We start from the raw sequence: 12827 nt of genomic DNA, 5'->3' as shown, positions 1-12827 counted from the left end.
TTTTCAGTTATTCCACGTGGGGTATGGGGAGCGAAAAGACCTAGTGCAGCATTTCGTTTGTAATAAAGAGGTACAATGACAGCTATTTGTCATTCTGAAGAGGGAAGCTTTTTTTTTTTTTTTTTCTTTCAGATGTTGCATGAGCTGGGGGGTGGAGGTATCTCAAAGGCGTTTTTCTTTTGAAGTGATGCACAGGAATGGCTCTCATGATGTACGGTGGTGGAACTGTCTTTAAGATGTTATTTGTTGCAGGGGTGGGGGGTGGCTTGGAGTTGTAGCTCACGATGCACTAAGGTCTTTCAGCAGGTGATGCATGGATTGGGAGCATTCTCACATACATGGGGAAGTGGGTGCGGGATTTTTCTTTCATGGTTTCGATTTTTCTCTGAAATGCTGCATGGAGTGTGCTAAGTATTCTTTCTGATGCAGCAGAGTAGTGGGTGAATCTGACTTCATTCCCCCCCATTAATGCTAGGCTTGATGCAAAGGGAGTACAGATGTGGTTTGGTAGAAGACTAACGAGGCTTTGCCCTGGTAGCAAGTGGCAAGTATTGCACACTGCTTTGAGGAAGGTTCTCAGTTTAATCCGCTCCTAGGTGGGATGGGGATGCTGCAGGCATAATGTTCAAAGACAGAGAGTCTTGATCATTGGCACCTACTGACTGGATCCAGGGCCCCCTGATTACAGGATCCTGGAAGGACCTCTGATGCCTAGTCCCTGACCCAGAATCATCGTTGCAACGACCAGCCTAGTTATGTGGGAGAGGTGGTTGTGAGTGAAGGCTCATGATGCCACATCCCTACTTTGGTTATGATTGAGCTGTAAGTAAAAAGGAGGAAAAGGAAACTGCCCAGTCAAAACAAAAGGAGGCTTTGTTCTGGGATTTGGATGGAAAGTGGTGGAGGGCTCAGCTGCACAGGCTGTAACTGCTCTGTGTTACATTAGTGTGTATTCTTTGTCAAAGGCATAAAGAGCACATTAATCTGCACCATATCCATCCATCTGCTGTCTCAAGCAGCAACTGGGGAATAGCAGAAGAGTGCGGTTTTGCTGACAAAGCACATTGGGCTCCTCTGTATACACGAGCAAGGAGTGCACCACTCCTTACTTGTTAACTGCATAAATCATCATGAAAATGGTCATAGAGCTGATTCATTCAGATTCAGAAAGCTTTCTGGGCCAGACAGCTTGTATATGTGTTGCCAAAGACATACAGAGAGAAGACAGTTTTCAAACGATTTTAGCTGGGAGGGGGGGGGGGGGACACTGAGGGAAGGACGAGCAAGCCTGGAAGAGCTGAGGAAAGATGAGTTGGGCTGGGGATAGGAGCATGAGAGGAGGATGAGTGAAGCGTGGAAGGGACATAAAGGGAGGATGAGTGAGCCTGGAAGAAAAAACTGGGAAAGGATGAGCGAGAGGAAAGAACTGGGGGAAGATTTGTGAGACTGAGAGCAGAGAACTAAAGGAGGGTGAGTAAGGCTTAATGGAGGACTAGTGAGAGGGAGAGTAAGGTCAGGAGTGGGTTCTTGAGAAAGAGGAGAACCTGGGGACAGGGCACTGCTGGAGGATGACTGAGGCTAAGGGAAACTTTGTGGAGAATGAGTGAGGCTGGAAGGAAAAACTGGAAGGATAAGTGAGGCTAAGAGGGAACTGGGGAAAGGAGGAAGAACTGGGGGAGGATGAGTGAAGCTGGGAGAGGAGCACTGGGGAAGGATGAATGTGGCTGGGAGGGTCAGTTAGGCTAGGGGAGCACTGGGGAGGGGGAGGCTGACCAAGTACTGGGGAAGGATGAGTGAGCCCGGGAAAGCAGCACTGGGGAAGGATGAATGAAACTGGGAAGGAAGTACTGGGGAAGGATGAGTGAGCCTGGGAAAGCAGCACCGGGGGAGGATGAATGAAACTGGGAAGGAAGTACTGGGAAGGATGAGTGAGCCCGGGAAAGCAGCACCGGGGGAGGATGAATGAAACTGGGAAGGAAGTACTGGGGGAGGATGAGTGAGCCTGGGAAAGCAGCACCGGGGGAGGATGAATGAAACTGGGAAGGAAGTACTGGGGAAGGATGAGTGAGCCCGGGAAAGCAGCACCGGGGGAGGATGAATGAAACTGGGAAGGAAGTACTGGGGGAGGATGAGTGAGCCCGGGAAAGCAGCACCGGGGGAGGATGAATGAAACTGGGAAGGAAGTACTGGGGAAGGATGAGTGAGCCCGGGAAAGCAGCACCGGGGGAGGATGAATGAAACTGGGAAGGAAGTACTGGGGAAGGATGAGTGAGCCCGGGAAAGCAGCACCGGGGGAGGATGAATGAAACTGGGAAGGAAGTACTGGGGAAGGATGAGTGAGCCCGGGAAAGCAGCACTGGGGAAGGATGAATGAAACTGGGAAGGAAGTACTGGGGAAGGATGAGTGAGCCCGGGGAAAGCAGCACTGGGGAAGGATGAATGAAACTGGGAAGGAAGTACTGGGGGAGGATGAGTGAGCCTGGGAAAGCAGCACTGGGGAAGGATGAATGAAACTGGGGAGGAAGTACTGGGGGAGGATGAGTGAGCCTGGGAAAGCAGCACTGGGGGAGGATGAATGAAACTGGGGAGGAAGTACTGGGGGAGGATGAGTGAGCCTGGGAAAGCAGCACTGGGGGAGGATGAATGAAACTGGGGAGGAAGTACTGGGGGAGGATGAGTGAGCCTGGGAAAGCAGCACTGGGGGAGGATGAATGAAACTGGGAAGGAAGTACTGGGGGAGGATGACTGAGCCTGGGAAAGCAGCACTGGGGGAGGATGAATGAAACTGGGAAGGAAGTACTGGGGGAGGATGAGTGAGCCTGGGAAAGCAGCACTGGGGGAGGATGAATGAAACTGGGAAGGAAGTACTGGGGAAGGATGAGTGAGCCTGGGAAAGCAGCACTGGGGGAGGATGAATGAAACTGGGGAGGAAGTACTGGGGGAGGATGAGTGAGCCTGGGAAAGCAGCACTGGGGGAGGATGAATGAAACTGGGAAGGAAGTACTGGGGAAGGATGAGTGAGCCTGGGAAAGCAGCACTGGGGGAGGATGAATGAAACTGGGGAGGAAGTACTGGGGGAGGATGAGTGAGCCTGGGAAAGCAGCACTGGGGGAGGATGAATGAAACTGGGGAGGAAGTACTGGGGGAGGATGAGTGAGCCCGGGAAAGCAGCACTGGGGGAGGATGAGTGAGCCCGGGAAAGCAGCACTGGGGGAGGATGAATGAAACTGGGGAGGAAGTACTGGGGGAGGATGAGTGAGCCTGGGAAAGCAGCACTGGGGAAGGATGAATGAAACTGGGAAGGAAGTACTGGGGAAGGATGAGTGAGCCCGGGAAAGCAGCACTGGGGGAGGATGAATGAAACTGGGAAGGAAGTACTGGGGGAGGATGAGTGAGCCTGGGAAAGCAGCTCTGGGGGAGGATGAATGAAACTGGGAAGGAAGTACTGGGGGAGGATGAGTGAGCCTGGGAAAGCAGCACCGGGGGAGGATGAATGAAACTGGGAAGGAAGTACTGGGGGAGGATGAGTGAGCCTGGGAAAGCAGCACTGGGGGAGGATGAATGAAACTGGGGAGGAAGTACTGGGGGAGGATGAGTGAGCCTGGGAAAGCAGCACTGGGGGAGGATGAATGAAACTGGGAAGGAAGTACTGGGGGAGGATGAGTGAGCCTGGGAAAGCAGCACTGGGGGAGGATGAATGAAACTGGGGAGGAAGTACTGGGGGAGGATGAGTGAGCCTGGGAAAGCAGCACTGGGGGAGGATGAATGAAACTGGGAAGGAAGTACTGGGGGAGGATGAGTGAGCCTGGGAAAGCAGCACTGGGGGAGGATGAATGAAACTGGGGAGGAAGTACTGGGGGAGGATGAGTGAGCCTGGGAAAGCAGCACTGGGGGAGGATGAATGAAACTGGGGAGGAAGTACTGGGGGAGGATGAGTGAGCCCGGGAAAGCAGCACTGGGGGAGGATGAATGAAACTGGGAAGGAAGTACTGGGGGAGGATGAGTGAGCCTGGGAAAGCAGCACTGGGGGAGGATGAGTGAGCCCGGGAAAGCAGCACTGGGGGAGGATGAGTGAGCCTGGGAAAGCAGCACTGGGGGAGGATGAATGAAACTGGGGAGGAAGTACTGGGGGAGGATGAGTGAGCCCGGGAAAGCAGCACTGGGGGAGGATGAATGAAACTGGGAAGGAAGTACTGGGGAAGGATGAGTGAGCCCGGGAAAGCAGCACTGGGGGAGGATGAATGAAACTGGGGAGGAAGTACTGGGGGAGGATGAGTGAGCCTGGGAAAGCAGCACTGGGGGAGGATGAATGAAACTGGGAAGGAAGTACTGGGGAAGGATGAGTGAGCCCGGGAAAGCAGCACTGGGGGAGGATGAATGAAACTGGGAAGGAAGTACTGGGGAAGGATGAGTGAGCCCGGGAAAGCAGCACTGGGGGAGGATGAGTGAGCCCGGGAAAGCAGCACTGGGGGAGGATGAATGAAACTGGGGAGGAAGTACTGGGGGAGGATGAGTGAGCCTGGGAAAGCAGCACTGGGGGAGGATGAATGAAACTGGGGAGGATGAGTGAGCCTGGGAAAGCAGCACTGGGGGAGGATGAGTGAGCCCGGGAAAGCAGCACTGGGGGAGGATGAATGAAACTGGGGAGGAAGTACTGGGGGAGGATGAGTGAGCCTGGGAAAGCAGCACTGGGGGAGGATGAGTGAGCCCGGGAAAGCAGCACTGGGGGAAGATGAATGAAACTGGGGAGGAAGTACTGGGGGAGGATGAGTGAGCCTGGGAAAGCAGCACTGGGGGAGGATGAATGAAACTGGGGAGGAAGTACTGGGGGAGGATGAGTGAGCCCGGGAAAGCAGCACTGGGGGAGGAAGAATGAAACTGGGAAGGAAGTACTCTGGAAGGATGAGAGAGGCTGGAAGGGAGGAACTGGGGGAAGGATGAATGAAACTGGGAAGGAAGTACTGGGGAAGGATGAGTGAGCCCGGGAAAGCAGCACTGGGGGAGGATGAATGAAACTGGGGAGGAAGTACTGGGGGAGGATGAGTGAGCCTGGGAAAGCAGCACTGGGTGAGGATGAATGAAACTGGGAAGGAAGTACTGGGGAAGGATGAGTGAGCCCGGGAAAGCAGCACTGGGGGAGGATGAATGAAACTGGGAACGAAGTACTGGGGAAGGATGAGTGAGCCCGGGAAAGCAGCACTGGGGGAGGATGAGTGAGCCCGGGAAAGCAGCACTGGGGGAGGATGAATGAAACTGGGGAGGAAGTACTGGGGGAGGATGAGTGAGCCTGGGAAAGCAGCACTGGGGGAGGATGAATGAAACTGGGGAGGAAGTACTGGGGGAGGATGAGTGAGCCCGGGAAAGCAGCACTGGGGGAGGATGAATGAAACTGGGGAGGAAGTACTGGGGGTGGATGAGTGAGCCTGGGAAAGCAGCACTGGGGGAGGATGAATGAAACTGGGGAGGAAGTACTGGGGGAGGATGAGTGAGCCCGGGAAAGCAGCACTGGGGGAGGAAGAATGAAACTGGGAAGGAAGTACTCTGGAAGGATGAGAGAGGCTGGAAGGGAGGAACTGGGGGAAGGATGAGTGAACCTGGGAGGGAGCAGTGGGGGCAGGAGGAGAAGCGGAAATAGATGACCTGGTGGGAGTGACTGAAAGGGAAGATGGAGGCCTGTTGTTCATTTGAAAGTGAATGAATAAGTCTTGAGCAATAAGCCCTCCCCTCGCAAACCCCTTTAATCTAGCTCTGTTTTCATGTTATATGTCTACCACTGTATCACTTCCGTTTATTAGAAATGTTTATCCACCTTGTAACACACAATATAATTATGAATGTTTTACCTGTAAACTAGGGGTGTGAATTGTGTGATCGATCATCTTAACGATCGATTTTGACTGGGAGGGGAGGGAAATCTTATCGTCGTGTTGGTTTTTTTAGAAAAATCGTTAAAAATCGTAAATCGGGGGAGGGCGGGAAAACCGACACACCAAAAAACCCTAAAACCCACCCCGAACCTTTAAAAAAATCCCCCAACCTCTTGAACCCCCCCAAAATGTTTTAAATTACCTGGGGTCCAGTGGGGGGGGGGGGGGTCCCAACGCGATCTCCCTCTCTCTGGCCACGACTGCGTTGAGAGAAATGGCACTGGTGGCCCTTTGCCCTTATCATGTGATAGGGCAAAGGTAGCGCCGGCGCCATTTTGAAGATTGGCAATACAGCGCGAATGCAGGAGGTCGCTCCCGGACCCCCGCTGGACTTTTGGCAAGTCTTGTGGGGGTCAGGAGGCCCCCCCAAGCTGGCCAAAAGTCCCTGGGGGTCCAGCGGGGGTCCGGGGGCGATCTCCCGCACGCGTTACGTCGGGAGCCAGGAAACAAAATGGCGCCGGTGCTACCTTTGCCCTGTCCCATGATAAGGGCAAAGGGCCACCGGCGCCATTTCTCAATGCTGCGGTGGCCAGAGAGCGGGAGATCGCGTCAGGACCCCCCCACTGTACCCCCAGGTAATTTAAAACATTTTGGGGGGGTTCGGGAGGGTGGGGGATTTTTTTAAAGGTTTGGGGTGGGTTTTAGGGGTTTTTTGGTGTGCCGGTTTTCCCACGCCCTATTTAACGATACAATACAAATGCCCCTGACGATAAATCGGGGGCATTTGCACTCTAACGATTTTGGACGATTTTAAAATTATCTGACGATAATTTTAATCGTTCAAAAACGATTCATGTCCCTACCACTATTAGGAACTAGTGATTCCCACATGGAATAACGGTATAGAAAGCATTTAAATAAATATAAGTAGCTACCTGCTACTGATACTATGAGACACCTTGTATGATTGTATTCTTGTGTTTTGTTTTATTTATTTAAAAGATGTATATTCTGCCAATGCACAAATCTTGGCAGCGTACAATGCACCCCCATAACACTTATTTATTTAATTTATTTATTTAAAATCTTTTCCGTACCGTCGCTAAGACATATACCATCGCAACGGTTTACATATAGGCACAAGGTAAGTGAATGTGTGCTATAGGACATTCTAACAGGTTCGCTTACAGTATATCATAAAAGGGGCACAATAGTTGGGTAGTGTACGTTTTGTCTAGGTGCACCATCGGTGCTGTACATCGGTAATATTTATGTTTGCTACGAGCGTTAATAAAGTAATGTCATGTATGTGTATTTATTTATTTATTTGGAACTTTTATATACCGACATTCATGTGCAAAAAGTACTTATCATATCGGTTTACAGCGAAACGAGAGGAGCAGAAACGAATGGGTTACATTGTGAGATTATTGCTGTGTGCTTGCGGTTTTTTTTGCATGTTCCTGTATGTTCTCTATTTATTTATTTAAGGGGTTTTATGTACCGCGGCACGTTAGGAAACAGCACCTCGGTTTTACAATGAACATTAACTTAGCAAAAGCTTTACAATCCAAAAACAAATAAATAAGGGTGCATTCTCCCGTCTCTTTAGGAAAGGCTCGTTGAAAGAGCCATGTTTTTAAGTTTTTGTTAAAGGTTTTGAGATCGCTTTGTAGTCCGATCTCAGGAGGCCCTGTGTTGCATAATATGGGGCCTGCTAGTGATAAGGCCCGTTCTCTTACTTAATAAAATCATTAAGCGTGCAATGACAAACCGCACAAGACAGAAGACATGCCAAACTACGTTAAACAACAAATTAAGCCTGCAGAGTCTGTGGGCCAGTGCCTAGAGACAAAGACCTTATAGAGCAGGAAAAGCAAGGGTGAAAAGAGAGGCCTTAAGTAGCTTCCTAAAAGAAAGCAGATCACCCTCGCACCTTTGTCTGATTTTATGTCATTATGGTTTTCTATTGTGCATGTGAAATTGTGACCTGCCCCCAACTATTTGGAGAATGTGGGCTATAAATAATTTTCAAGAAGCAAATACATAGAGGGCTTAGATGTATTTGAGAGCCAGGGACAATAGAGGTGAGAAAGGCAGCCAAGAGGCTGAGTGTGAGAGAGAGAGAAAACGAGTGAAGAGAAAGGGGAGGAGACAGGGAGATGAGACTAAAAAGAAAGATGGGATTGGATAAGTGAAAGTCAAGAGGTGAATGAAAGCAAAGGGAGACGAGAGTGAATGCTGGCCAGAGAATGGGGGGAGAGGGAGTGATGGGGGAAAAAAGAAAAGGCACACAAGGAATGGTGAATGGAAAGAAAACCAGCAGACAGGCAGGCGCAAAGATTTGCTGATCTTAATGATAGGAAAGCCCTCTGACAAGAGAGGTAGAAAATCTGTTTTTAGCTGTGGGAGGTCGTGCAGCTATGTGATGCGCTGTTGTGGGGGCTTCGGGGCCTCTCTCTCGCCTGAACAGTACAGGAGCTGCAACTTTCGGACAGAAGAGCCTCGCTGCTTTCTGGAATGGCTGAAAACCCCTCGTCTAGGGTGGGTCGCGCTGGGTGATTTAGGTGGACCCGCCAGCCTCCAAGCTTTCTGGCACCCGTGGGTGAAGCAGGGACAAACGGCAAACTCGGCACAGCCCTGTTCCCCTTTGGTTCTCCAGGGCGGAGGGAGCTAGCGTTTCTAGGCCCTTGAGCATCCGAGACACTGAAACTCGCCAAAGTGTGGCTCCTATCGAATGAAAGTCCATTGATGCAAAATTGACGGAAAGGACCAAAATTGCTTCTTCCAGAATTCTCGTCCAGCAGAAAATGTAAACAGATACAGAGACAGCTTCCTGGGTCACCCCTGGCCTCTGCTAGGAACAGATCTAGAAACCGATGTTCCTATTGCAGACTTTCCCTTACACCTGTGAGCCACACAACCTCTCAGCACGACTCTCCTCAGATTAGCACTGCGGTCCCTTTACTTCTCTCTGTAGAATTACACACTTTGGGGGCATTTTCCTTGTCCTTAAGGAGCAGGAGGGCTAATCCTCTTTCCTGTCTTGTTCCTTCCAGTCTAAAACTGCCCCTCTCTTCCACGCTCCAACTACTTCCCGGTCTTCTTCCTAAATTTTCCCAATAGCTCTTATCTTATGTAACGTTGAAAATAATCCAGGTGAGGGACCTTAGGGCTCCCTACAAAGGTAACATTTGAATTTGTGTTGGAGATTTTTGTAGCTTTTTTCTGGAACATGGTATGTTACGTCTTTTCCAAATGCACCTGTAGGGCCCAGGATTTGCAATCGGTCTCTAGCGGGGCTTAGGGGATCGAACGAGAGGCTGCCCTGCACACAGCAGGCATTCGATCTGCGCCATTGCATTTCAGTCCTGGAGGTGAGGATCTCAAATCTTACCCAGCTGTGGCGGGCAGGTAAGGAGTGGGAGGGAGATCCAGGAAGACGCTGCTCAGTGTTACCCCTCTCTGGCGGGCCGATTCAGTAAAGTCCGCGGGAGAGCGGACGGACGCCCGCTCGCCTGTGTGCGTGATTCTGTATTTAAATTAGGTGGCGCGGTGGAAACGGGCAAAAGGAGCGGCGGCTGTCAGCGGGTTTGACAGCCGACGCTCAATTTTGCCGGCGTCGGTTCTCGAGCCCCGCTGACAGCCACGGGCTCGGAAACCGGACGCCAGCAAAATTGAGTGCCCGGTTTTTGGCCCGACAGCCGCTGGCCCATTTAACTTTTTTTTTTTCTTTTTTTTACTCTTCGGGACCTCCGACTTAATATCGCCATGATATTAAGTCGGAGGGTGCACAGAAAAGCAGTTTTTACTGCTTTTCTGTGCATTTTCCCGGTGCCGGCGGAAACTAGAGCCTACTTTTGGGTAGGCGCTAATTTCTTAAAGTAAAATGTGCGGCTTGGCTGCACATTTTACTTTCTGTATCGCGCAGGCATACCTAATAGTGCCCTCAACATGCATGTTGAGGGCACTATTAGGTGCCGCGGGTTGGAGGCGCATTTTCCACCCCTTACTGAATAAGGGGTAAGGGAAAACGCGCGTCCAAGGGCAGGCTAACAGTGCGCTCCATCGGAGCGCATTGTACTGTATCGGCCTGTGGGTTTTGTAATAAGTTTAACTAACTAGAGAAATGCTGACAGGGCAGACTGCTCTGCTGGCTGGGAAGGGGGAGGCAGACTTCTCTGATCTATCAGTCAATTAACTGTATAGTGGCAGCACTGCTAGGTGTTTGAATAGTTGATATTTATCCACCATAACATAAGAATGCGTTTTTCTTGCTGTCTGTCCATCTAGCATTTCTTTCCCGATGCATTTCAGCTGATGTACGTGGGGTGGGGCAGGGACTCTCTCAAACCCTTTTCATCAACCACTTTTTTTTTTTTTTCTCTTTCCCCTTACAGGGGGAGGAGGGCAAGTTTCACAAAGCCGATTCATCTCAGCAAAGGAGCTGCCTGCAAATCGTCCCCCCCTTTTGCCCCGGCTCAAAGCGGGCGCAGGGCTCCGTGAGCGCGTGGACGTGTAGCCGTGGGAGGAGGAGTCGGCCCCGGGGGGGGGGCACGGCTGGTGGCGGCGGCGGAGGGAAACGACGCGCACGGCTTGCATTTCCCGATCTTTTCCACGGGAAAGTCTCACCTCCTTTCGCTTTCCAAACTGGTGCAAAGTCTGCAGATAAAAAAAAAAAAAAGTCCCCAGCGAGGATTTTGCAGCAAGGCGAGCAGTTTGATCATTGCCCCTTTAAAGGGGGGGGGGGGATTCAATACGGAAGGGCTTCCTTTCTTTGTTGAAATCTCAGGGAGGTCAAAGCCTGCAGTGATGTCACGGGGCATTTTTAAAGCTGCCTTGTCATTGGTGAGGGTCTGTGTCTCAGCAGCCGATTCGATTTATTGCCTCGTTTCCTAGAGGGTAAAAAGCGCCCTGTTTAGGGATGCACTTATTGCACATAAATTCACACAAGGCACATTGTCATAACCATGTGCTCATCTCAGCGTTCACACAGAGTTTCCCATTTTGACTTTACATCCCCCAGATTTGCTGCATTGGATTCTCCAGCAGCGAGAGATGATTTCTCCGGCCCTGAAGGCTAGCAAGAAGCTGTGTGTGTGGGGGGGGGGAGGGACCCTTAGGTAGTGTCACAGGAGGTAGGGGGGGGGGGGGCAAAAAGCAGGGGAGTCCAGTTCCCCATGGAGAAAATCGGCAGCCGCTTCAGTGGGACAACCTCCCTACCCTGCGGTGTAAAGCATCGCCGGCTGCAAGGGCAACCAGGTCGCAGTTCAGTAAAGGAGGCACTAGAGGGCGCCCGGATACCGTCCCCTGTGTCGGGAGCGCCTATGTGAGGACGCGAAAAGGGGCGAGATTCCACCCAACCAGCCGCTCTCTGCTCCACAACTTCTTACCCTTCCCACTTACTCACTCACATCCTCTTATCTTTTCCGTCCAACCCCTCTCATCTTCCCTTCCCTTTCCTTCCCCTCTCACCTCATCCACAACCCCTTCCCTCTCCCTCAGCCCTCCTCCACTCCCTCTTTTTCTCTTCTCCACAACTTCTTACCTTTCCCACTTACTCATATCCTCTTCCCTTTTCCTTCCATCCCCTCTCACCTCATCCACAACCCTTTCCCCTCCCCTCAGCCCTCCTCCACTCCCTCTTTTTCTCTTCTCCACAACTTCTTACCCTTCCTACTTACTCACATCCTCTTCCCTTTACCTTCCATCCCCTCTCATCTTCCCTTTCCTTCCCCTCTCTCCTCCTCTCATCTTCCCTTTCCTTCCCCTCTCACCTTCCCTTCCTCTCTCACCTTCCCTTTCCTTCCTCTCTCCCTCAGCCCTCCTCCCACTCCCTCTTTCTCATCTCCACATCTTTACCCTTCCCACTTACTCATATCCTCTTCCTTCCATCCCCTTCATCTTCCCTTTCTGTCCCCTCTCACCTCATCCACAACCCCTTCCCTCTCCCTCAGCCCTCCTCCACTCCCTCTTTTTCTCTTCTCCAGAACGCACGCCTCAGTACCGGGCTCGTTGCTGGCCCGCCCGACGCTTGGATCCCGCCGCCGCTGCTCCTCCCCGCCGTTTCCAAGGCAGCCCTCACATGGCTCCGTTTCCTCCCAGCGCCAGGCTGCTCCGCTGTGACCGACGCGCTCTCTGCTGCGCATTTGCGGGCCGTCGGTCAGAGCCCATTTATATTGTAGATTAGTGATACATCCTCTAATATGTATGTTGGAAATTGCCTAAGATTCTTCATTTAAAAAAACAAACTACAATTTCCAGGACTTTTTCAGGCTTTATTTTATTTTTCTGTTAAATAAATTCCAGTCAAATATTTTCTTTCCACAAAATAGCTTTTCTTACCCGGGACCTACCCTAACAGGTCCCTTTCAGTTTCACTGCATGTTCCCTCCTGCACCCAGCTCTGGAAAGTTGTCATATTATGGATAAGCTACAACATGAGTTTGTTAGGACTAAGTATACAGGAGGGGGGAGAAAGTGCCTCCAGGTGCACTGCAATCTCTTATTTCTGCTAGGACACAAATCCTTTTCCTTTTCCTCTGTAAACTGTACCAAAACCTTTCCTTCCTCCCAATAAAAATGCTTAGATTTTCATAAATATCGGATAGAACTGCTAAATAATACATGGGCAACATAAAGCACTAATGTTATTCAGAAAACCCAGAGGGTATACTGTATGTGTTATTGAGATATTTATCAAACCAGAGAGCTATATGGTATACAGTAAAGTGCGCACTGTTAGCCTGCGTTTGGCCGCATATTTGACGCGCTATTTTTATCCTTTATGTTGTGATTGACCAATCCGGAAGTGGATCCTTGGGCCGACCGCCGGAGGGAGACGGACGGGAGACAGACTAGATGAAACGATGAATCTTCACCTGGGAACCCGTGACCCCTCCAGAGGAGCTGTAGAGGCCCGGGTCACTAGGGCTTAGGAGTCTTCGCCCTGGAAGCCCG

The sequence above is a fragment of the Rhinatrema bivittatum genome, chromosome 8 (genome assembly GCF_901001135.1).
Source record: "Rhinatrema bivittatum chromosome 8, aRhiBiv1.1, whole genome shotgun sequence".
Lineage (NCBI taxonomy): Eukaryota > Metazoa > Chordata > Amphibia > Gymnophiona > Rhinatrematidae > Rhinatrema > Rhinatrema bivittatum.
The sequence above is the reverse complement of the archived record's forward strand: the minus strand, read 5'-3'. Positions refer to the sequence as shown.